Here is a 26,089-nt window from a genome sequence, read left to right as displayed (position 1 = left end):
CAATTACATTTTCCATGTTTTTCTGAAGTAAACCAGCAATCCAACACAGTCCCCATGTTTCTTGTTAGAGAACAGAAAACTTCAGCTGCTTCAAAAATTTATTTCAGATCTTCCATTAACAGGAAAAAAGTCACAAACTGGCAAGTTTTTTGTAGCAATGTCATTCTTCTTTTGATGATCCCTACAGAGGTCCTCACCTTATTAATATTTAATCTTGTGCTTAAAGTTAATCATATGATTAGTTCCTTTTAATTTACTGGAACTATCCCTGTACTTAAACTGCAGAGGCACAGAAAAATTTACAGGATTCATTTTAGACTTGGGAAATGGAGAACTAAATGAAACACTAAAGATAAAATGCTGGTGTGCTTCAGGCTTCTTTTTCCCCCCTGCAGCTCAAAATCTGAGATGTCTGTTCTGTTTCATTTGCTCCCTAATTTATTCCACATTATTTTAAAAACAAAATGTGGCAGGTGAGTCACAAGTATCTTGTTCACCCCTGATTATGTGAGCCAAGCTTACAATGGAAATATCTGTTAAGATGTGAGAACATTTTGTCTCATCCAGAGAACAGTGTGTTTCCTATTAAGGCTTGCTATCCAAAATCAGGGTGACAAAGAAGTCACCAGCAACAGTACTTCCAAGTGAGTGAGGTTACTGAGATTAAAAAAATGTCAACAGCTGTTCATGAAAAATAATCTAAAATACATTTAGACCATAATTAATATAAGAATGAACAGGCACTCTTTCAGCACCATGTAAGACTGTATCTTAAAAGGAATATCCGTATTAAATACAAATAGATTTCCCAAACATACTACAGGGGAATTGCCTGGCTTTTCTGAGGTTGATAAATTTTTCTGGATTGTTAAAGTCAATCTCTCTGTCCTGCTTCTCACCTACTGTGTCTCTGTTTGTGTTTCAAACCTCATTGACCACAGCATCAATGGCAAGCTACATTTCTTGTCCTGTAGCTCCACTGAATTTTTCACTCTTAGGTTTTAAAATATAATGCCAAGACAAAGGCTGTTATCTGCCTCTATATTTCCCTTGGCTGATTCAACATGCAACAATATAGCCAGGACAGCTAGATGTGAAACTGGTACTCTGCCATTCGATTAATTATTCGCCTTATACAATTGCAATTTCTGTTGTACACAGATGGTCTTTCTAGACCAGCTATTAAGTCAGTTACAATAAGGGAAACATTATTTAAAGGTACTTTGGATCCCTACCATACAGAATCACTATAAATAATGTTATATATTAAAAAAAGAAGTCCTTACTGCAACTAAAGACAGAGAGGATGCAGCTTTCTCTTTAAGAGTTATACCTACCCTGCATCAGGTATTCAATATGCTTCTATCTCTGTTCTTTTGATCTTCATTTACTTAATCAAAGCCAGCTGTTTTCTCCAAAGAAGAGCTCAAGAAAGAAATATTGGTTTATTAATCTTTTCTGAAGCTGATGCATTCTTGAGCTGAGCACCGTCTGAACTCAGAATGATTTACATTCTTGTTTATTCCAAAAAGTTTTTATATTTTCCCATCGTTTCCCTCCTAGCAGTCTGAAAGATTTTTGGAGTGGTAAAACCTTTACAAACCAGGCAGGTGAAGTTAAGCATATTCCTGTTCTACTTTCAAGATTAGGCCCATTCTTTTCACAGCTCTTTGTTTCTGATTATTTTGAAAAACATAGGAAAGAACACAGCAATAGATGGGCTGCATTATATTTTTTTCATTACATTAGTCTCTTTTTTCGTTGTGTTTTATTTTTTTTTTTTGTTAATATTGAACATAAATCCAGTCACTAGAAGATACAGGACCAAAGTTTGAGATCTTATCTGCTCATGTAACACCACTTAATGCAGAAAACTTATTTAATTTAGTAGTTCAGTACCATAAGGCACCTTGGCTTAAAATCCACACACAATATGCTAGCATGGCTTTTCTGCAGCCAGCAGCTTTTGATGCTCAGTAAACAAATAGCTGACTAACACAAGATATTTCATTGTATACTGTAAAATAATTAGTCTACGAAAGGCACTTTTGTGTACTGATGCTTCTGCAGTAGTCAATCTCCTGGTAAGTTTTCCTGGAACTCGGGACAGCTGGTTGCTGGCCAGGGCCTCTACGCTGGCTGCTGTTCGATTGCATGTGTTTGTTTTGCTGCTGTGTCTCCACATTGCTCTGGCTCAGCAGGAGCTTTGAATCCAGGGTAAAGCAGATGCGATGCAGGGAGTGTTCCGTCTCTGATGCATCATTCGCTGGCGTGAAGCTTTGATGTCTGCAAGACGAGATGATGCGTCATCATGCATAGGAGGACCACGTTCCTAGGATCAGAAGGGTGATTAGGACACACATGCGTATCGAAGGAGTACAGGGAATTTTAAGTAGCTGAAGAAAGTAAGTTAAATTTGATTAGCAGGGAGTACTAGCTGCCTCTCTAAACTTCCCACACGCCCTACCTTCCCACAACTGTGCATTTCAAGAAACTTAGTGAGGCTCTATATGGCCTAATTTGGTATAGTCAGTAAAACGAAGCTGGCTGCCTTCAACTTACTGGAACAAGTTCAGAGAAGGACAGCAAAGCTGGTGAAGGGTCCGGAGCACAAGTCTGATGAGGAGCAGGGCAGGATTAGATTGGATATTAGGAAAAAATTCTTCATTGAAAGGGCTGTCAGCCATTGGAACAGGCTGCTCAGGGAGGTAATTGTGTCACTATCACTGGAGATATTTAAAAGACTTGTAGACGAGGTTCTTAGGGACATGGTTTAGTGACAGACCTGACATTGTTAGTATAATGATAGGTCTTGATGATCTTAAAGGTTTTTCCAACCAAAATGATTCTATGATTCTATGTGTTCTCTGTCTCCTTTGAGGAAACAAAACAGAGAGACATGAGAGGTCTCTGAATTTGTCAGTACAATGGTACATTTCTTACTCCTGTTTTCTTTCACTGACCAAGTCACAAGGGCTCATTTAAAAAAATAGATTTAATTTCCCAATGTAAAAAATGCCCTTCGCTCATTTTCTTCCAGATCAGGGCAAGCCCATCCAGTAAGCCAGTGAAGCCTCCCAGCTGCACACATGCTTGGACCCAAATGGGAAGCCATGTGCCTCACATCAGTGTAGGAGAGCCACAGCAGACTGAAAACACCGCCTGGAATACCCCACAGTTCCAGGGACGGAAGGCAGGCAGCGAATGCCCACCAGCTTCCCTCCATGCAAGGACAACTACAAAAGGTGAAGAAAGACAGGGGAAGCAAGTTCACTCCTCAGCCTTTCTGTGGGAGGAGGAGAGATCTGTTTTCCTTCTCCTTCCCTTTTTCATGAATATTTCTACCCATAGCTTGAGGCAAGGAGAAAGGGAAAGAAAAGCCCTCCAGCTACACCTGGTCTATCCCAGTGAAGCAGACAACCTTCCCTATGGCCAGTAAGGCTAACTGAGCTCCCTTACTGCCTCAGGTGAGACTTTAGTGCTTCTAATGGCAAAACACATCAGCAATGGTTTAAAAATTACCCAGCATTTTAGATTATGAGTTCTAGTATGGAGCAGTAAAAATAGGAATGTATCCAGTTAATAATAACACAAGTGGTGCTTCTATTGACCAGGAGATGTTCAGGATGCAGATTTTCTCCTCAGCTCCTGAGAGATTTACAGGTCATGGTGCAGACTTTCTCTTGGATACCAAAGGGATTAATGTTCACTCACAACAGCTTGGAAAAAATCTGGGCTAAGCTGTCATGACTTCCAGGACATGAAAAGCTAAGCATGGTGGCAATGCACATTACTGGCATGTTTTCTGGTTAAGTCAAACTTTGGGCAGCTATAGTTGTAAAATGGGCAATAAACTTTTTGTAGCATATCATAAATAGGAATGTTCATGCTGACTGATTGAAATGGGCACATCTTCATACCTTATATTTTGTGATCTCTTAGTTCCTGTATTTCTTCCTTTACAGTTACATTGACTGGATATTTCCCCTCTGCTTAGGGAGGAAAGCTAACAGAAGAAAGTAAGTTTTCTAAATGTTATTGGTATGCCAGCTGCCTGATGTCTGGAGGTTACTACTCTCAAGTGTTGCATACACATCATTTATTATTCTGTGCTAGTGACTTTCAGGTGGGTTTGTAACATACAATGTACTAGGAACATAGCGAATGTTATCAAAAAGTGGTGTGTAATTCAAAGCCATGAATTTGCTTCCTCCTTCCTTATTCTTTCTGCTCACTTTCTGGAAATATTAAATGAATGATTTTTCATTCATGGGCGTGCTCTTAGATCAAGGCACTTATTTGCAGGCACATCTGTGGCACTTGTCACTGGTATTTCAGCAGCCCTGAGAGGAAGTAATGCATTCATCCCTCTGCTGAGTGAAAGACAACCTTCGCAATGGGGAGATTAGGTACTTCACCCTTAATCACAACCAGCCACCATGTGACAGAAATTTCTCTAGCAACCCTGGTCCCTGCCCAGTCTCAGATGTGATCAGGGAGGAGGACTATGGGACTGGGGTTGACCATAGCTGTAGCCCAGGAATGGGAGACATACAGGGTGTGGACCAGGAAAAGACGGTTGAGACCAGTGCTGTTGTGACCAGGTCAACTGAAGGTGAGGAGCTCACTCCAGACCCCATGACATCTTTCCAGGTCTTTGCCAGATCTCAGAGTGTGCCTAAAGGCTGAGTGGGCATCAGCAAGTGAGGAGACCCTTCCACCGCAGCCCCTGAATACTACACAAGGGAGAGGAGTTCTGTTCTCATTCCTGGTGTGAGCAACAACCAGAGGTAGGGAGCTGCCTTTTTGAAACATACAGGTTGAACAACATGTGTAACTTATGTTATGCATCTTCTGTTCTGGAGCTGTGGTGATAGGCAGAGATGCTTGTGTGCAAGCACATGAGTATGTACCCAAATTACTTCAAAAGTGCCAAACAGATTTCGCATTTTATTGTAAGACTCCTCCTGGCGCTGACAACTTGTATGCCAAATTGCAGCCTGGAGTGACATTTAATGGCCACGTTTATAAACGGTTAAACACAAGGGTTTCTACTGGAAAGACTGACAAAACCCAAGCTCTAGCAGCACTTGTGAGCTCTGCCCTGATTATGACAGCGCTGTATAAATCACAGCTTTCTGCCTGTCACCACTCAAGGCCCCAGTGAGAGTCCAGGACAGGTCAATGTGTGGGGATAATCGGAAGGAGAGTGATAGCGCACACCTGAGCTCCTGTGGTTTCAATTGCAGCGATTATGAATGTGAGAAAGCCAGCATGATGGAAAGTGGCCCAAGTTTCAGTAGAATTTATGGCTTTTAGTGCCGATGTCCCTCAGCCTTGACCAGCTGTTAAACACCTGGAAGTGGAATACCAGAATATTCTCCTTAAATTTATCTTTCTTGTTCCTTATGGACCTAATGACAGACAGCAATAGGTAGTATAATTATAGACAACCACTTGCAGACACTGAGTTTCATGCAGAAACACCACACTTTGCTACCAAAAAGCTTTCCACACAATCTAGTGTCTTAAAGATGTGTTATACCAATAGTGAGTTTTGCTTCTATAGGAGTAGCATCTGTAGTTTTGTTTTTATTTCTCTCTTTATTTATGTATTTATTTATAAATTATTACAGTCTAATGAAAGTGAAGGTAAGTCCTAACTAAACATTTGTTAAAGCATGTGAAAAATGTTCCTTACAATGCAGGGTATGCTGAATCTCCTATGGATCATTTTACACTCTCAGTTTTAAGACACTTCCAGGGATTGTCCAAAAGAATGGCACCCAAATGATTACATATATATATAATTTTATGCCACCTAGAACAATAGAACAGATTGAGTTGGAAGGGACCTTCAAAGATCACCTAGTCAAAGCCCTCTGCAATGAGCAGGGACATCTCCAACTAGACCAGGGTGCTCAGAGCCCTGTCCAGCCTGGCCTTGAACGTTTCCAGAGACGGGGCTTCTACCACCTCTCTGGGCAACCTGTACCAATGTTTCACCACCATCATAATAAAAAAATTCTTCCTCATGTCTATCCTGAATCTCCCCTCTTTCGGTTTAAAACCATTACCCTTTGTCCTCTTGCTACAGGCCCTACTAAAAAGCCTATCCCTACATTTCTTGTAAGTCCCCTTTAGGTACTGGAAGGCTGCTCTAAGGTCTCCCCACAGTTTTCTTTTCTCCCGGCTGAACAATCCCAACTCTTTCAGCCTGTCTTCATTAGAGAAGTGCTCTATTCCTTTTATCATTTTTATGGTCCTCTTCTGGACCTACCTGCTCCAACAGGTCCATGTTCCTCTTACAGTGAGGGCTCCAGAGCTGGATGCAATACTCCAGGTGTGGTCTCACCAGAGTGGAGTAGAAAGGGAGAATCACCACCCTTGACCTGCTGGTCATGTTTCTTTTGATGTAGTCCAGGATACGGTTGGCTTTCTGGGCTGCAAACATATGTTGCCATGTCATGTGCAGCTTTTCAGCCACCAGTACCCCCAAGTCCTTCTTCTCAGGGCTGCTCTCAGTCTGTTCATCCCCCAGCCTGTACTGATACTTGACCTACTGAATCTTATGATGTTCACATAGTCTCAGTTCTCAAGCTTGTCCGGGTCCCTCTGAATGGCATCCCATCCCTCAGGCATGTCAACTGCACCACTCAGCTTGGTCCCACTGTCTATGTCATTGGTGAAGATATTAAACAGTACTGGTCCTAGTACAGACCTCTGCAGGACACCACTCACCACTGATCTCCATCTGGACACTGAGCCAGTGACCACCACCCTCTGGATGTGGCCATCCAACCAATTCCTCATCCACTGAATGGTCTATCCACCAAATCCACATCTGCCAAAGTAGAGAGAAGGATTTTGTGGGGCACTATGTCAAAGGCCTTACAGAAGTCCCGATATCCGTGGCTTTTCCCTTGTCCACTGATACAGTCACTCCACCATAGAAGGCCACTATGTTGGTCAGGCAACATCTTTTAATGAAATTCAGACTTACAGTAATGAAAGACACAAGCAGACTAAAATATAAAAAAGTAATCCCCTCTTTTGTTTTTCTCCCAGTCACGGCATTGATCACCAACAGATGAATATAACATTCAAACAAATTCAAAATGATTCAGCTAAACTTGTAGGTGGATCTTAGAGAAGAAAATCTGATTCTCCTCTCATCAAATGAAAGATTTTCCTTGACTTCAATGGGACAACAATCTCTTTCTAAATTATTTCCCATTAACAAAACTCCTTTTTCTAGTTTACATACTCTAGTTAGTGCAAGGATGAATGTATGGTGTGGATTTGGTGAAATACAGATAAACAACCTAAATAAAGATGAGGGGCCAAAGAGTTTTGTCATATGTAGCATAGCAAGAAAATGCTCCTAAAGAGAGGCACCTTTTTGGCTCAACAGCATAAAACTTCAGTGATCTCCAGAAAAGTAATAGGAGGATATGTGTGAGAGCAGAACTGTACGATGAGTAAAATACACGACAGACACAGAACTGTCCTCGCTCCCCAATATGCCTCCTCTTGATATGTGATGTACCCATGTAATAACAGTAGTGTATCCAATCTTTCCATGCTATATTATTGTTCTTGAATGAGAATCATGCTTTCTCTTTCTCTTCTCCCCCTTGATATCCTATACCATCTCCAAATGTGCTTGCAATTAATTCTCCATGTTTGGCAAAACCAGAAGATTTTTAAATGTACTTAGTACAAATGCAGAAAAAAAATGTCTTGTATATATTTTAAGGGATTGCTAGTTGTTTGTTAAAGCCTTTTCATGCTTTGTCTGAGATCTTGAAATAATTTATTTGATAAAATGATGGCAATGACTCACAGCTTCTCTAATAGAGTTGTTTTCATTTATGTTGTATGCAGAAACAGCTCTGTTAATAAAAACCATATATAAATAAAGTAGCTCCAGAAAGGAATGTTGATTTGTATAAGAAAACCCTGAACAATTAGGAACTAATGTCTGTAAAATATTCTGTTGCCACAAGACACACACAAACTGATTGAAGACAGACACTTCTGTGAGAGTTTTGTTGAGGCCAGCTTTATAAATAGATGCTCAATAATAGTAGGCCAGATGTTCAAAATAAATTGTCAAGCAAGGTTTCTTGTAACTGAGCTGAGGAAAGCCATCAAAGAAATTGTTTCACAACTTCAGATCACATTCTGAGCCTGTTAGCCTATTATCAAATGATGATCTTAGAGATGATGAAGTGCTCTCTCCTGTCAGAAGAGCCAATGTCACTTTTGGAAGAGTGACTGACATAAAAAATTGGACTAGTTTCTTTATGCAGCTGAATGTAGGCAGGGCATTTTGAACCAAATCATAGTGCTTCTTTAGAGATATGACTCTTGCAAGGCTTATTGCTGTTATTGGTGAGCTGACATCTTGCATATGCTCTGCATACCACTCTGGTCAGTACATACGATATTAGGTCCACCACCTTACTTGTGTAAGTATATGTTGGGGGGTTGCAATTTCGATTTTTTTCTTCCATAAATACAGACATCTGAAAGTCAAGTGCCTAGTCTAAACATCAGGTTCCTGGTGTAGTCATTGGAGAAACAGCTGTCTCCAAAGTGTCACTTGTCTTCTCCTAAGTTAGCTATGAGTCACTTTCTGATGATGGTTGTCACTCTGCATTGGCTATAGAAAGTAGTGATACCTTCTGTGACAGAACTGACACATAATCCCAAAAGACAAAACTCTGAAGTACAACTGCGAATATTGTTTCCTTTAAGGAACATTACAAAAGCACCATAATGAATTTGTGTCTGGAAAGTGAAGATCTTTTAGAGTACACATTTTTTAAACGGGCAGAATTCAAGATGTGCTTGGTAAAACTGAACTAAAACAAACTGATTTGGAACCAACAGTCTCTGTCCTGCCCCTTGTTCCTTGCATGCCAAGTTTTTTCCTCCAAAGTTTCTCTTAATCCAGCAATTTTTATGTGATTTTCCAAGTTACAACAAATTCTAGAAAAATTTCTATGGGTCCTTTGGAAAAGTCTCTTCCTTTGCACCACCTTTGAAATCTGCCTGTGTATTAGTTCCCTGATCTTTGGAACAGTTTCCCAGTCTGGCTTCTTTTTGTCAGTCTCATGTCATATTTCAAAATCTTCCTGTTTGGGCAGTATTTAGTTGCTCTATGGAAAGGAAAAGTCTCCTTCTTGCTCCAGAGGTTACACTTAACCCAGAGTGAAGGACCAAGAAAGGTAAATCAGCAGCCTTCTTCCCTGGTATCCTACTTTTCCATCTAACATATACATACCAAGAGTTAGTTGAAACAAAAAGTCACGTTTCATTTGCATAAGCAGAAAAATAATACTGCAACTCTGGATTTGTATGCTGAACTAAACAACAAGCTTTCCATGGGGAAACTATATTGTTTGTCTGCATGTCTGGTATTTTTCTTCCAATCTGGTAACAAATGCCACAGGCTAACTCTGCAGGATACAGGGGAAAGTATTTCATTTATTGCTTTAAATCAGCTATCTGGCAATTTCATTTCATGCTCTTTGAAAATAATAGGAATATAGTGGGAAATACTGAATAAACATTCTTCATTCATCATCACCATATTACTTGTAATTTTATGTATCTCAGTCATATTCCTGTTGCCTTTTGCCCAAACAAGGTCATTGTGGTCTGCAAAATCAAAGACATGAGAAGAATAGAAAAGAATTAGAACAAGTCCCAGAATTTCACTTATTTCTAAAAGGCAATCACACAGTAAAACAGGCACAAAATTCTCACTAAACATTATCCATAGTTATAGAAGTCTGAGGACATAATGTTTTCTCCAAGTGGCTTAGACCTTAATTTTAAAAATTCCTCCAAAGGAAGACAAGAAAAGTTTTACATATCACTGCTAGTAATAGATAAAGAAATAGATAAATAAATAAATAAATGTGTGCCATATACTGCAGTTGACTAAATGCCATTGTTCTTTTCCAGCATTATCATTGCTGCCATATGTTTAGAGTCACTGGGACTGCAACACTGTGAATACCAGCCACACAAGCCATCAATTAACTGCTTCTGAATGCCTCCATATTCTTGCTATACATCACTGTGGCTCCTCTAACCTTTGCAAGATGTTTTCTTCAGTCTTTTTTTTTTTCCTTTGAACAGCATTTTGATGCTGTTGGTAACTTGAAGTCTAACCATTATAGTGGCACCACAAGAGCATAATCATGGCCTTGAACCTTGTTGCATTAGGCTCTGCACAGATCCAGGAAGTATGGATACAGAATTGCTCCCAACCACACATAATTTTAAAAACAAGAAAGAATATTTCAAAACATAAAAAAGTGGGATTCCTCTCAATAGTTTCAGATATCTCAGCTGCAGATATCATCTGAGCTAGTCACCCCCAGCTTCTTTTACAGCCAGTGAAGGGAAAACAGACACTTTGAGATACTGACACTTCAGATCTGATCTGGCAATACCTTGTTTCTTTCTGTCCACTAAAGAGTAAGTCAAAATGAGTTCCTTCACATACACCTGTATCTAAAGATGTCTGCTTCTGGTCAGACATAACCCATACAAACAGGCATACTGATCAGTGTGATGAGGATGGTCTCAGCATGGTGCTACTCAAGTAAGTTTTACATAAGAAAACACAACCAACCAAATAAACACCCCCTCCCCCCCAAAAAAAAACCAACAACATCACCACAACAAAAAACAAATAAACAAAACAAAGCAAAAAACCAAGGCAGCTTAAAATGGCTCTGTGCGTTCTTCTGGGAGCTCTTCATTAGCATGAGAAGTCAGTAATGTAAGAGATATAAGATGATGGGATCCATACCGAGAGTCTCTGGTATCAGGGTGGGTAGGAAATATATCTTAGAGAAGTTAGAAAAAAAGACTCCAAGGTATGGCATGGAGTGGATAACTAGAGAGATCTCAATGAAAGATCACATCCAGTTAGGAGCAGCATGACAATATTGTGACAATGAAAAGCAGTCATGAGGCTGTGAAAAGCTAGAGAAACAAGCTTATATAGAGGAAGAGGGTTTAAGAGTTTTGTTTTCACCGAGTTCAGCTTGGCCTGGTTGTTGGATTTTAAGAAACACAAAAAGGTTTTCACTTGGATATAAAGAAATATGTTTGGAGTAAAGACATGTATGAAAGACATATCTTTTTGATGCAGACACGCTGGCTGGTCTTGTGTTCATGGATGAGACATAGCAGAAAGTGAGAAGAATCAAATAAAACCCCAAAAATACAGCCTTACTGAGTACGACTTTTTTTTTTTTTTCCCCCAGTAATCGGGGAGGAGAACAAGAAAATCCACCAGAAGACTATCTAAACAAGAAATTAGGGAGGCAGAAAGAAAGTGGCAAGAAAAAAAAACTTACTGAAGCAAAAGAAACATGAGTTTTTCAAAAGTATGTGCTCATTTGTGTGCAAGTCCAAGGCAGGCAATCTGGCAGGGGGAAGAAGGGAAACTTCATACCCCAGCTGGAGCTTGGAGGGGGACAGAGGGAGAATGTGCAGGGCCTGGAGGGGCAGACTGGTGTGAGCTGAGCAAGGGGAAACCTGCTTGTTTGGTGATAGAAAAAGAGCCAGAGTATACTGAGAAGCTAACGAGAATAAGGAGTGGAATGAGATGAGATGAGATGGAACAACTGGAGAAGTAAGAGGAAAAAGCCTTCAGCAACTGCCTGCATTATGACAGGCAAGGGGAAAAGGAAAGGAAGGTCAGGATATATTTTGTATTTATATATTAAATATATACTTTTCCTTGAGAGAATTGCAGTGTAGGCAGAAAGAAATAAAAGCAGGAATGAGGAGGGGTTAGAAAAGTGAGTGACAGGTGCTGAAAAGGCAGCTGCTATTACAGGTGTAGGCACAGTGGAAATAGTAATTTATCTCTGAGAGTGGCAGAGACAAAAGATTGTCTACAGTAAGATCTAGAACAAAATAAGCAGCAGTGCTTTACTAGCCATTTCTAAAGGTCAACTTGTAATTTTTGCTGTGATACCTTGAGACGGATGAAATGCATTTATAATTTGATGATTCAAAAGGACACTAAAAGGGTGACCCTAATCTGCAGTTCATTGGAGCATCAAAGGAAACATGAGCAAAGTTGTACTATTATTTTTTAAAGTGGCAAAAATATGGTAACAAAACTTCCATTAACTGAATTTTAGTCTAAGCTGGTACTTTGAACTTCCTGATTATAGTGTTTTAGAGGCTCAGGGCTAAAATCTGAACAGACACACCACTTATTTCTGTGATTGAAGAAAGTATATCCAGTACTTATAAAAACGCTTATGCACTTTAATAGCATAAAATGTTGTTAAAAATATTTTCTATTTTAAAAGCTCTTCCAGAAAAATCTTCACATCCTGACATCCCATAAGTGCAGAAATTTCTGGCATTTCACTTCAATAAAGCGTTAAAGAGCAGAGCTATACAGGTCTGTTTAATGCGTATCTGTAAGGTATTTCACCCTTTGCAATACTGATTAGAGTGGCTAAAACATACTGGGAATTTTTGATGCAATTGACTTTTGTCACAAAGAAAGACAAAGTCAAAACCAAAACTATTTTAAGAGTGTTGGTGTCAGCATAACCATCTCGGGTCCCAGCTGGCAAAAGGCTCTTTGGAAACAGGTTGAGACACTCACTCTGTGAGAAAAGCAGATGTAAGTCCCTCTTCTGTCTGATTTAGAGGGGTAACTAATGGGTGACTAATGGATGCTTTTGGCTGAGTACCCTCCAGCAGTTCCTGAAAGGCTTGGCTGTTTTTATTCAAGTTAGGAACATTTCTTTTCCAAATTTCAAAATGTTCAAAAGAGCTTGATAGTAACTAGCTACTAACAGTTAGATCACATACAGAAGGCCCAGGCTTATTTTTTCATTTACAGGTAAGACCCCAGGGATTTGGTTTTTTACCTTCTAAAGATGAAAATATCCTGTTGCCTTTTTTGTACAAAACTAGAAGAGTTATATAGATTTCCTAATTAGAAAGAAGACTGAAATGCACATGTAATTAATTCACTCTTAAAAACATGAAAAGGAGAAGTGCAAATCTCACAATTTAAACAAAATCTTCTTCCTTTAAAAAAAAAATACATTCAGTTTCCATTCTGGTCAGCAACTTTAGACAGCTGGAGCACACAGCTAAGAAAAATACATTCCTATAATTGTATAAATTAGAGCAAGAATGATTGTAATTGCCCACATTCACTGCCAAGTTGTCTCTACAGGTTTAAATCAGAACGTTTTTTTTACAGGCTTAAGAGAGCAAATTGTTGCTGTTTAGGAAAACAATAATCATTAAGTTTTGGACATTACACAAGAAAATAAAGTTTTGTTTAAAGGACTAAAAGGTTTTTTTGAAGTATAACATTATTTGACAAGGCAGACACACAGACCCTAGCAATTATCTGTCATGGGAAAAATATAATTTATGAATAATCTCTAAGCAACATCTGCATTGAACACACCCATAAGTTACTTAAAAAGCTAAGAATCTAAAGGCTGACATGATATATGCCAGTTACTGATGATTCTTTTAAAATGCTTCTTTCTTACTTAGAACGATTTATTCAGAGGTCTGAGGGTGCTATAGGAAGAAGGAAAGGTGTAATTATTTCTATTTTGCAGCCAAGGAGGAAGTAGAAGAAGGCAGAAGCATTGTGACATGTCCACCTTCCTGGGGAAGTTAGTGTGGGTTGTGTGGAGAAAAAACCTGCTCTTGCCTCTCCAGATAACTCTGTCCCCAGAACAGTTGGTTTTTACCAGAGCTGAATAACTGCTGAGTAGTACATTCACAACTCTGCACAAAAAACACAGTTCCTGATTTGATTCAGCTGCATTCCTGCCCTTTTTCTGTTAGTCTTGTTTCAATCTATTTTCTCTGCATATGAATGTTGGTGAAGGCAACTGATATAGAGGGGTACACATATTCATGGAGGAATTGGAGTTTGAAAAAGTGTACTCATCTTCTGTTTATTATTCATGATTCACTATTCATCATTCACTTTTTTCTCCATTCAAAAGTTTCAGGCATCCAATCAGGAGGGGGGACCAGGATGAATAATGGAAATACACAGTTTACAGATAATACTCAGGCTGTAATTTATACAGGCAAATGATATGATGAACATTTATAAATAACCGAAACATAGTATTTTTGAGGCACAAAAGAAAATCTGCCCTCAAGCAAGAAGGCAGATAAATGAACTTGATTATGACTTGGGGCTCTAAGCAAGTAATCAGAACAGATAGTAATCTCCACTGATATAATCTGACTTATCCCAGGAAGAGAAAAGGCCATTAAGCTATGAAAACCACTCTGTCTTGTGAAGATGTGGGTGTATAATTTTAACAGCCATCTCTGGGGAAAGATGGACCAGTATCCACAACTGGATTAAGGGTAATCAGGTCTTGGATCTAACAAGACCAGCGAAAATTTATTGTCTGCTAAGTGATTCCTGCCAGATTGCTGTTCTAAGGACAGGAGCTTTATATCACATCCTACTGTCTTGAAAATCAAGGGGATTACTTTCTGTGGTATGTATTCCACTCCTAGCTGTCCAAGAAAGAGCCACTCCTCAGCTTCCCAGCTGCTGTGTTTGCTCTGAGATGTTCAATATTGCACTGTTTATTCAGGGGCTCCCTACTTTTGGTGAACAGCGGATTCTTAAATCTTTTCCCCATACTGTAAACTGGCCTGGTGGAAACACTGAGGAAACCCATCTAAAAGACAGAAAGGTGCAGTGTCTTTAGCAACAACTTGCTGGTTAAGGCAGAGACTTTACTCCTTCGGTTGTGAACAAAGCGTGATGAGGATGGAGAGTCTCTTCTGGGATGCTGTGGATGTGATCCAGCTCAGTGTCCCATCCTGGCTGCTCTCCCATCCTATGTATTATTAACATGCATGACTTGAACTGTTATACAGCCACTAACTATTTGTTACTTCTGTGGCACAATGTTCAGGTCACCATCAAGACACTTTAAGAAATCCTACCAGCTTTTTGACCCACTTTAACAGAAAAGAGGTAGGTAACATGAAGGGTATATATAAGCATTGTTGGACCATGAAACTTGCAGTCCAACATATTAGTGTCAACAATAGCTAATTTCATAGCACTTAGGATGCCAGGCTATGTTAAACAGTGAAAAACTACTTACCTAAAACAGCTGTTATACCCTTATCCTGTCCCTTTCTCCAGGATACTGACGAGAGCAACAGACACATGAAAATAACTAGGTCAGTGAAAAAACCCTCTAACCATCACAAGCGATCCATGTCATGTAATTGTCTTCATGAGCTGATCAATTCATACCTGCTCCAAGTCCCACAGTGAGCAACATTCAAGCCCATGAAGAGAAATCCCCAATATGCTGGGGGGGATACCTCACTTTTGCATCCCCTTCACTCCATCCTATGTGCCTGGTAATCTCCTGCTGTGTGTCACTACATGGAGAGCAAGCAGAACAGTGAGTCCACTTATGGCTGTACTTATCTTAAGTCATTTTTACCCTCTTTCTTTTGTATGGGAAAGAACTGTTGCCCAAGTGACTAACAAGAAGGGAAAAGTGAGGAAGAGTGGAAGAAAGCAGGATAGAGGCAAGAGAGAACCAAACCTCAGCCTGAGATCAGCAGAGTGTGCTGGGAAGAGGGAGGTGTCTTCCCAGTGTGTTCCACACAGCTGTGCCACAGCGGATCATGCTGTGACCAGGCTTGCAGGGATCCACGGCATTGCAGCAGGGGGAGAGCACTGGCAGGCTTGATGTGCTTTAAGCCCTCAATCCCACGTTGACACTTCCTACAGGATCAGTAAGGAGGGAGAAAAGCAAGCAAAGGAAAGAAGATGGGCGTGGATAGAGGTAGGAGATAGGAGGTTGAAGTTTGGTTTATGGCTGGTGGGAGTGAGGAGATGTTCAGACAAAGCATCAGCAGAAAGAGAAGAAAACCCAAATCCAGTGAGAGAAAGTGGAGGTGTATATCTTAGGAGCTGGGAGGAATCAGAGATGAAAAATTATGGCAGATGGGATGGTGCGTACTTGTTTACCACTTTATGGAAGTTGCAAGAAACTTGTGCATCCTAATGTGTGGGTTTCAGCAAATCCCTGGAAAGCTTCCAAGCCTAACTGTCATGATTTAATCCTGGTAGGCATATAAGTACCACACAGCCACTGGCTTGCTCCATGACCAGTGGGATGGGGGAAAGAATCAGAAATGCAGAAATCCAGAAACTCATGGACTGAGATAGAGTTTAATAATTGAAAAACAAAACAAAACAAAACAAAAAAAAGAGAGATAGAGAAAAAGGAAAACAACTAAGAGAAAGAAAACCACCTCAACCCCCTCTAAAAAGTGATATAGATAAACCCCAGTTACTCACCACCAACTGACCAATGCCCAGCCAGTCCATGAGCAATGGCAGCCCTGAACAACATGCCTCCTCCACCCAATTTCACTACTGAGCATGGTATGGAATATCCCTTTGGTCAGCTGAGGTCAGCTGTCCCAGCTGTGTTCCCTCCCAGCTTCTTGCCCACTCCCAGCCTGCTCATTGGTGGGGTGGTGTGAGGAGCAGAAGAGGCCTTGGTGCTGTGTAAGCTCTGCTCAGCCACAGCTAAAACATCCCTGTGTTATCAATGCTGTTTTCAGCACAAATCCATATCACAGTCCAATACCACCTCCTATGAAGAAGTTTAACTCTACCCCAGCCAAAACCAGAACAGTAACTCAAGCTGGTGCTTTGTCTGTATGTTTTTTAAGAGCTGCAGTGAGGTGAATTTTGGTCTATGTTTACAGTTCCTTCCACTTGGGAGATTTCCATTATATCTACCCAAGGAAACGAATAATGATTTAATCATATCAGGAAATTTCCAAGTGAGAAAGGTTGTGGTGAGGAAGGACTGATGTTAAACTCAGACTGAGGAATAAGGTTACTACACAGCAGCCAGGGCTGTTTGTTTGCTCTAGCTGGCAAAGCTAATTCAAGAATCATGCTTAAAACCACTGCCTGGCATTTTTTTATATTTCCTTTTTTTTTTTTTTTTTAGTTCTTTGAGGTTGGTCAGCCAGTCAGCTGGCAACCTTCTATGGGAGGTTAATTAGAGGAGACTACAAAGGAACACTACCCAGGCACATGCACACGCTGCCTGGTAGGAAGCTAACAGATGTATAAGAAGCTTGGAAACCTCTGTTTTTCTAACTGGGGAATCTTTTTCTCCACAGGACCCAAGTTCAGGCAGAGGTCAGATCCTTGTTTCCTCCCAGTGAGGATCAAAGTCTGCTGAGTAACATTTAGACTAGGAATCAGAGCCTTGGTTTGTGGCAATAGAAACTGGAGAGATTTTGCAGCTCTCCTCAGTGCAATGTTATTGATTTCCAGAGTAAGAAATTACTGCTCCTATGGATTAAACTTTATTCTGTTCTCTAACGTTTGAAATTAGTTTGTCTTTTAAGCTATGCTAGCACTTGACATGTAATATAAGATGGTTTTGGTGCTGCTAGCCAACAAATGTTTGACCTCAGCAGAGAATGTCAATTTGAAGCACAAAGCTTTTCAGTCCTTGCATTTCTTTTGGCTGTGCCAGGTATGCAAAGGGCTTCAAATCCAGCTGAGTCATAAATTGGAAAAAGACTGGAAAAGAGCCAGTGTCAGTCTTCTGCCTGAAATTTTAGGTGGGCTTTGGATCAGACAGTTTGCTCGGTCACGGAACTCCAAACAATAGCATGAAATGTGATTTAAATGCTGAATCACAAGCAGACAACTGGTAAGTATAGACCTACATACATTCAGTATTTGCTACTAGTTCCTCCTGATCCCCTTTCCTTTCTCCCTCCATGGTCAGCTAATGCCATTACTCTAACTGAAAATCGATTTTGGGAACAGGAGCACAATTAGAAACTCTTATTCTGACATTCATTTGCCTCAGTAGATGTTGCTGACTTCCTAAAACAAAACTTTCCTTTGGTGTGTTAATTCGTGTATGCAGAGAGTGAAAAAGAACAGGCTTTTAAGAACAGGAGGTGTCATGAACCTGCGGTAACTGTGCTGTCAATTCAGGTAAGCACTGAAACCCAGCGCTAGCTCCAAGGATGTCCATGTCTTGCTTGCTTCTGCTTGCTAACAGTGTACTCAGGCATGAGGAGGGAAACTTGCACCTCCACACTGGGTAACCCAGTCAGTCTAAATAACCAAGAAACAATACATGAGACAGACTCCTGAGGCAATGAAGGAACCTTCTACTCATTCAATTCTAAGAAGATCAAGATTGCATTGATTTATTTACTTACACTCACTAGTGACTCAAGTTAATTAAAGGAGATCTCCTGCAAATTCCTCATGAGATACATCAGTGGCTTTTGGTACTCCATGTTATTTTTACAGGAAATAATGACTTGCATATGCAGTTACTTCCCACAATACATGTCCTCACTGCAGTCTGTCACATTAGGCGCTAGTTCTCATGGCACTGAAGTCCATTATGGTGCCCATGATTTTTTTTTGTCTCTATGCAACTCCTTTAGTATTTTTGTTTCTTATTAAAAAGAGAAGCTAAGTGAAACCTTGACTAGATTTAAACAAGTGCCTTTGAAGTTACCCCAACACTTTTCCTTTAATCTCCTTGCAGGACCAGCTTAAGATAATACAAATCCACAGGCACACCTGTGCTCGGTTGTGTTCCTGTAACTCCACTGACTCCTCTTGAAGAAACTGGCTGCAGGCTCCTCTGAGTACCCCCATAAGTGGTTGCTGAGAAGTTTTCTCTTTTTTGTAGAAAGTGTCCACCAATTTCTGTAGGAGGTGAGGTAGCTGTCTCATGAAAGACTTTGCCTCAATGAAATTTTTCATCGAAGAGTCTAACTGAAACTCTTTCATTCACTGAGTTCAGTGAATGAATGGTGCATGAAGGAGGCACAGTTTCTTTTAAGCACAGTTTCAGACATTCCTTCCTGCAAGCAGAAACAACCAACTAGAGTGCCGTGGACATCATCACATAACTGTACGCTAATCTGAAACCTGTGGTGTCAGGACCCACAAACTGATATTTTGCCATAAGATCCTACCCTCTGAGAGCTCTCTGACTGGAAGCATAACCTACACTCACCTGAGGAGAGATATTGGTACTTTATGTTCTCTGAAACGGATTCAAACTGAAAGTGAGTGAAAGCGTAAGGACAGATTGGTGAAGGACATAATGTGGGTTCAAGTTCCCTCCAACAGAGAGGAAATTTGAAAATGTTCTTCCCTGATGCCAGGTGAAAGCACATACCCCAAGCTACTGAATGAAAGGTGAGAAGTGGGTTGAGTCCTCTTGCTACTCTTTGTGCTGGCATAATGCCTACCCTGCCCATGGGCTCTTCTTCCTCCCTTGCATTTACCTACCTGTAAAAACAGTGCATGGTAACGATATTCCAGCTCAGCCTCTGCTAGGCTTATCAGTCCAAGATCTTTGGTATAAATAAAACTCTTTTGAAAAATACTATTTGTAAAATAGGAGAGGAATAGCCTCCTTATTCTAGAATCTACATTGTAATTTTTCCATCCTTCTTGAATCCTACACAACGTTACTTTGCAATAGTTCCCTGTTTCACCTGCTGCGTCATAGCTGTGTTTTTGTGGTAGCCACACTGGGCTGGCTGGCAACTGACTGACTCTGTGAAGCCATCTGAAACGCTTTCCTTCTACATTCGCCCAATGGACTTCCTAGAAGTTTTGTGTTTCTGGGTGCATTGTGTTGTCTCAGGCAATCAAAAATAATCATAAATGGCAAATAAAAATCAGGAAAAGATCTGTTTTCGCCGTTGCTCACAAGAGTTATTAAAAAGTTCATTTGCCTTTGGGTAAAAAGTTCTTGCTAAATCTCATCTAATATCTGAGTTTATAATGAAACCTGAAACCAGGCAAAAGTTACTAATCTCTGCCAATATTTTTATCACAGTTTATGCTACATAATTGCTGCACACCAATTCTCTCTCTCTGTTTCCACTCCCCTCCCCCACTCCCAAGAGCTCTATTTATGCCAAGTATAAAACTTCTAATGCACTGTATCATATCTTCATTTTGGGTGTGCTACTTTACAAAGGTAGTTTTACTGCTAGTGGGCACCAATAGTTCTGTGCATTCACAGTTGCTCTGACACTGATGGCATTACTCTAGATTGATCCAGAAAACAATATTTGGTGTCATAATTTTAGCAGTTCCAAACAGTGCTGCAAGTTACAATTTATTTGTTTGTTTGTTTTAATTTGGGCTCTTATACCCTTTCCTTGCTGCGATAAGAAACTCCACTAGTCAGAGTAAAGACCTTGATCCCCGCTGGCCTGCTAGCTGAATGTAAATACATAAGCAAAATTGAAAGAAAAGAAACCATGAAAAGTGTAAATAAAGGATGGTGGAAAAGCCCAGCTCGCTCATTTTTTCTGCTCCGTATCTGTGGCTACAGGTTATTTCCCTGGGGACCAAGATAGTGAAGGAATGCAAGGTTCATCTTTTCTCTTCTGTCCAGAGAGACCACATGAGAGTGAGACAAACAGATGACCATCCCTGTAAGTCAGAAATAAGGCCTGTGGTATTCAAAGGTGAGGAGGAAAGAAAAAACAGGAAGGCAAATGAGACAAACGGGTTCCTTTAAAAGCTCTTTTAAACAAAGCAGACACACTATGTTAAATGATGACTTTTACTTAAAAGTAAGATACATCATATCCCGTAAATGTACATGAAGGGGAGATACATAAGCTCTCCATTCTGTCTTGCATTATTCTTCTGAGATCTGAAATTAGATTTATAAATTACTTCCAGTTTCTGACTTCATAAGCTCAGTGGTTTGGCACATATGGATGAAGGAGTTCTGCACATTTGCACAAAACCTGTTGAGGAATATGAGTCACCTGGATCTGTACAAAGGTATTCAGAGCTATGTGAGGGACATGGGTATTGCAAGGCTGAGATGCAGACTTGAACTGCTTAAACAGGTCTTGTAAAAGTGGGAGCTGACACTCCTTCCGAAGAAGCAAGGAAATTAAGTCTTTCCTTTTAAACTCATAAGGAAGTAATTTCTGTTACTGTACCTCATCACATCCGTTCTCCTCTAACAATTCTCCATCAGAAAACTGTCTACTCACAAGTGAGATTCAACTTGGATTCTCTGGAGCAAAGAGAGGACCTGAACATGAAGGAAGAAAATGACGCTGTACCTTCCATACCTGCTGTCAATGAAACACTTGCTGGGTTCTTATACAAATGCTAACCTGACTTCACTCATCCATCTTCAAAGAAAACAGAAGCTATGACTTCATTTTGTGAAGAATCTGACATGGCTCATACACACGTGCATACGTGTGCATGTGTGTGCGCATGTGTGACACTGAGAAATCCTACGGAATCTACCCTCTCAGAGAGAGTTACCGTAAGGAATTCAGGCTCATAGATCCTTTCAGCCTTAAGCATAGTGAGGGTTGGTATTAGTATATGGTAGAAATATGATTTGCAGTACATAAAATTTCAAAATTATTAGATGCTAGTAACATCATACAACTATGGTAGTAATGCCTACTCCATACTGTCCTAGCTCTGATTCGCAGTGGTTGGTCACATTGTGCATATCTGCCTCCATGATCCTCACAGAGTCATCTTGTGCCTTCTCCCCGTTAGGGTCAAATTGTGTTTTGGCTGCTTCTGCACCTACTTTCTCCTCCAGCATTTGGGTTGGAGAGCAGGGTGAGATGTTGTATAACCAGGTCAGTGAGGGTCACCAAGGAAAAACCTTACTCTGGGAGAGTTGTTCAGATGTACTCTAGGAGACGGTGTCTCCTCACGTCAAATCAAATCATCTAGATAGCAAGGAAGTTAGTGAGGAGATGATCTGATAAACTGTTTTTGTCTTCTTCTGTGCAGACAGAACTAAGTCCTGAGCTGTGTTGTTTCTTCAGCCACTTTGGTTAAGCACAAAGCAGACCTTCAGCTTCCCCTGGGTTCATACAGCCCCAAAGTAATGTGTTTTCAGCATCTCAGCATCAGATTTTGCTGCCTAAATTGGGTGGGAGTGTTGATCTGCTGGAGGGTAGGAAGGCCATACAGAGGGATCTGGACTGGCTAGATCATTGGGATGAGGCCAGTTGTATGAGGTTTAACAAGGCCAAGTGTCAGGTCCTGCACTTGGATCACAACAACTCCAGGCTCAGGGAAGAGTGTCTGGAAACCTGCCTGGCAGAGAGGGATCTGGGGGTGTTGGTTGACAGCGGGCTGAACACGAGCCAGCAGTGTGCCCAGGTGGCCTAAAAGGCCAACAGCATCCTGGATTGTATCAGAAATAGCGTGGCCAGCAGGACTAGAGAAGTGATTGTGCCACTGTACTCGGCACTGGTGAGGCCCCACCTTGAATACCGTGTTAAATTTTGGGCCTCTCATCATAAGAAAGACATCAAAGTACTAAAGAGAGTGCAGAGAAGGGTGACAAAGCTGGTGAGGGGCCTGGAGCACAAGTCTGATGAGGAGTGATTGAGGAAACTGGAGCTGTTCAGCCTGGAGAAAAGGAGGCTGAAAGGAGACCTTCTTGCTGTCTACAACTACCTGAAAAGAGGCTGTAGCATGGAGGGTGTTGATTTCTTCTCCCAAGCAGCAAGTGATAGGACAAAAGGAAATGGCCTCACATTGTGCCAGGAAAGGTTTACATTGGAGATTAGGAAAAAATTCTTCGTTGAGAGGGTTGTCAGGCATTGGAACAGGCTGCCCAGGGAAGTGGTGGAGTCACCATCCATGGAGGTGTTTAAAAGGCATTTAGATGAGGTTCTTAGGTACATGGTTTAGTGCTAGAGTTAGGTTAAGTTATGGTTAGACTCAATGATCCTGAGGGTCTCTTCCAACTGAAATGATTCTATGACTCTATGAAATTGCACCAGAGTCCTAATCTAATCATAAATCTATTTTGACTTTGGTCTTAAGGGAACTCGTGTCATAGTGTCTTACTTGACTTTTCATTGCTGATGACTGGCAATTCTTGCTTTGCGTAGACTTTCTATATGGGATCCAACTGCTTTGAATAAAACAACAAAATCCTTTTCTTCTTCATTATACCAACTTTAATCCCATCTATTTTATCACAGATAGCTCTTGTCTTCCCTCACTTCTCTTATCTGAGCTGTGTAATGTATCTTCTCCCTTCACATCGATGTCTCACTAGACACAAACTGTATTCCAGTCAAGGCATTTATTAATCTGTGATGCCTTCTGTCTTCGTCCTTTCATCATTTGCTCTCCAGAGCTTTTTTTTTGGCAGGGGCGATGGCTAGGGAGAGACACTTGCATTATCAGGGAGTCACTCGAACACCTCAACTGTCTGTATCCCTCAGAATCAGGAAGACATTTGATACTCAAAGAGATTAACTGATCTGTTCAAGGTCCATAAGAAAAGTCTGTAGTAGAAACAGTTGTCAGAACCCCTGCAAAGCTGAGCAGGTAGGGACTTAAAAACAAAACTCCCTCTCTCATTGGGTATGAGATTTATCTTCCCTAAGAGCTCTTCATTCAGTCACTCTCCCCTTTTCAGACTCACAGATAATATTGTCTGGCAGAAATTCAGTATGTGCTATGCTACTGTCACTTGTAATTTTCTGGTTACAGCATAGTCTTCCTAGTTCCACAGCTGCCCATTCTGCAGTTTCTTCAATCTTCCCTTGAAACTGGCTGGTATTAGGGATAGACTGTTGGACTATCTATTGTAGAGTACAAAAACTCTGCCCCCTCTTCTATCAACATAGTAACTTGTTGACTCCCTCTCCAAGAGATCTGGATTCTTGTTCACACTGAAATCCCTAACATTTGGCAACTGGACTGATCTAGTAAGCAGGATTTTGCAGTAGGGGTCTAGGTCTGACATCAGGTATTATAACAAACATTTTTGTTAAATACGTAGATGGTAACATGAGGAGTTCATATAGTGAAGTCTCCAAGCTCCAAATGGCTTTGGTAAATTAAAAAAAAAATGTCCTGGCATAACCAGAATACAGTTCAATAGGATAAATAAAACACATGTGGGCATAATCAGATGTGTGCTTAAAGGACAAAAAATGCAAGCTCAACTGCAGGTCTGCAGAAAAACACAGCGAATCCCAGCCAGAGCAAATGCAAACACAAGAAAGTATGCTAGCCATCTGAAGCAATTTTTTTTCTTATTTTCCTTATTTCTGATGATTCATCTTGAGTATTGCATCCTGTTTTGGATGCTGCATCTCAGGAAAAGTGTGGTCTAGCTGAAAAGAGTCTGCATGAAGCCAACCTGAATGCTCAGTAGCTGAGGGAGCACAACCCATGTAGAAAAAAATGAGCAGATCTGGGGTGTTTCTTCTAGGTTGCCAGGGATCATTATCTCCAAGGTCCACCAACCTAGTGTTTCCTTGGTTCTTATATATTACTGCCTGTAATTAAAAGCTGAATCTCTTCAGGCTTAAATGCTAACTCCAAGCCATTCCTCCCTGAATTCAATGCCTTTATCCAAGTTACCAGAAAATCTTGTGCAACTTCTCTGAAAAGCATTTCAGAATGCTTAGAACATTAATTTATCAGGAAGGAAGGCTTTTACTTTACTCACACTAGACTGATGTCCATCATAACCCCAAATTGTAATTTTTCTTAAGGACATTTCAAACTCCTTGTGGGACTGAAACCTTTCTTCTGACATTTGTCCATCTCCAATGATCTGACCAGCCTTCAGTAGTTTAATTAATGAATAATGACAAAGGATAGCTTTCACCTCTTTGCCCTCAGCACATTTTTCTTTTATTTTTTTTTTTTAAATTTTAAGGGATTATTCTTTTATTTCCAAACCTAATAAAGCCCAGGTACATGAGTATTAGCATAAGCTTATAGGGTCTAATATTTTATTACTCACACAAAGCTTTTATCAATGAGACTTGTAAAAACAAAGTCTGTTCTCTCATAAGTTAAAGGGCTAGCAGCACATTGAATGAAGCTGGAGATACCTGAGCTATTGCTTCAATTTCTATAACCTTGGAAACACTTCCCCCCCTTCCCCCACGGAAAAGCCTGATTAAAAAAAGAGACCTTGGCCAAGCTCAAAACAACCTCTGAAAACCTATAAATCTTTATTAAATTCTTTGCTAAAAGTCATCTAAGGTGGAATGGAGACACACTTTTTTCTGCATATGTTTTTTTGCTACAAAGTACTCAGGGACCTATAATAAGCACAGAGCTCATCTGTTGCTAATGATTTGGAGGAAAGGCTCTTCCACATTGCAGGGTAATATTAAGGGCACTGTGCTACAGCAGTAGCATTATACTTCATCTGTGACTTAGCTGAGGCCTGACATTTGATATGTATGTAAAACACCACTTACATATGGTGCTGGAGCTGATGGCTCCTGGGCCACATTCAGTCCATGGGACATGTGCATCTGGCCTGCAGCCTTGGCGCTGAGAAATTGCATCCATGTGGAGCAGCAGCCGGGGCTGAAGAAAAGCTGTGAGGCAGTTTTTGGAGGGCCAAACACTGAAGACCTTGGGGTACTTCTGCCACCTTCATTTGGCCTACAATTAGGGTCAAAACCGAATTCCCCAGCCTCTATTAAAAGGCAGGGTCCAGCCCGTGTTTGGTGATGGAGGAGATGGAGAAGCTGTCTCTGGAAGTGCTGCAGAGGCACTGTGGACCTCTCCCTCCCTCTAGTGGCTCGCCTACACTTAGAAATTGTTGTAAATCTACTGCAGACTCTGTGCTAAAGGACTTGACCCAGAGGTTCAAGTATTTCCAGGTTCAATTTTGCATTTTTAAAGTACAAGTCTGGAGTTAAATACCTACTGTGAGTCTCACCACTACAAGAGGTTCTTGCAGTGTGGAGCTGAACAACTGTGGCCCTTAAGGGACCCCAGATCTCCTGGGCAGCCTTAGTGTGAATCCCATACTAATACATTGTGTTCTCTTAATCCTGCCTATTGACACAACAGCATTAGGGATTGCTACGAGTTAGAGGCTCTTGAGGTGCTTTTGGTTGTTGTGGCTGTTTTTATAAGATTGAGGGATCGGTGCCATAAATCCCTGCTGACATCTAACAGGATTGTTAAAAATACTAC

The 26,089-nt window shown here is 40.7% G+C and overlaps 1 long non-coding RNA gene across 4 annotated transcripts; it reads right to left on the bottom strand.

Moving 5' to 3' along the window:
• Positions 1-84: 84 nt before the first annotated feature.
• Positions 85-16,611, bottom strand: LOC135578669 (uncharacterized). Of its 4 annotated transcripts, XR_010470666.1 has the most exons (6): positions 16,391-16,611; positions 15,174-15,459; positions 6,742-9,669; positions 5,702-5,821; positions 5,224-5,356; positions 85-2,332 (listed from the first exon to the last, which is right to left on the bottom strand). It is a non-coding gene; the product is annotated as an uncharacterized LOC135578669 (long non-coding RNA). The 4 variants fall into 4 exon arrangements; XR_010470667.1 differs by lacking the exon at positions 15,174-15,459; XR_010470665.1 differs by lacking the exons at positions 15,174-15,459; positions 16,391-16,611 and having other exon boundaries at positions 6,742-10,140.
• Positions 16,612-26,089: the final 9,478 nt, after the last annotated feature.

The sequence above is a fragment of the Columba livia genome, chromosome 2 (assembly GCF_036013475.1).
Source record: "Columba livia isolate bColLiv1 breed racing homer chromosome 2, bColLiv1.pat.W.v2, whole genome shotgun sequence".
NCBI lineage: Eukaryota > Metazoa > Chordata > Aves > Columbiformes > Columbidae > Columba > Columba livia.
This window is presented reverse-complemented; position numbering and strand designations above follow the sequence as displayed.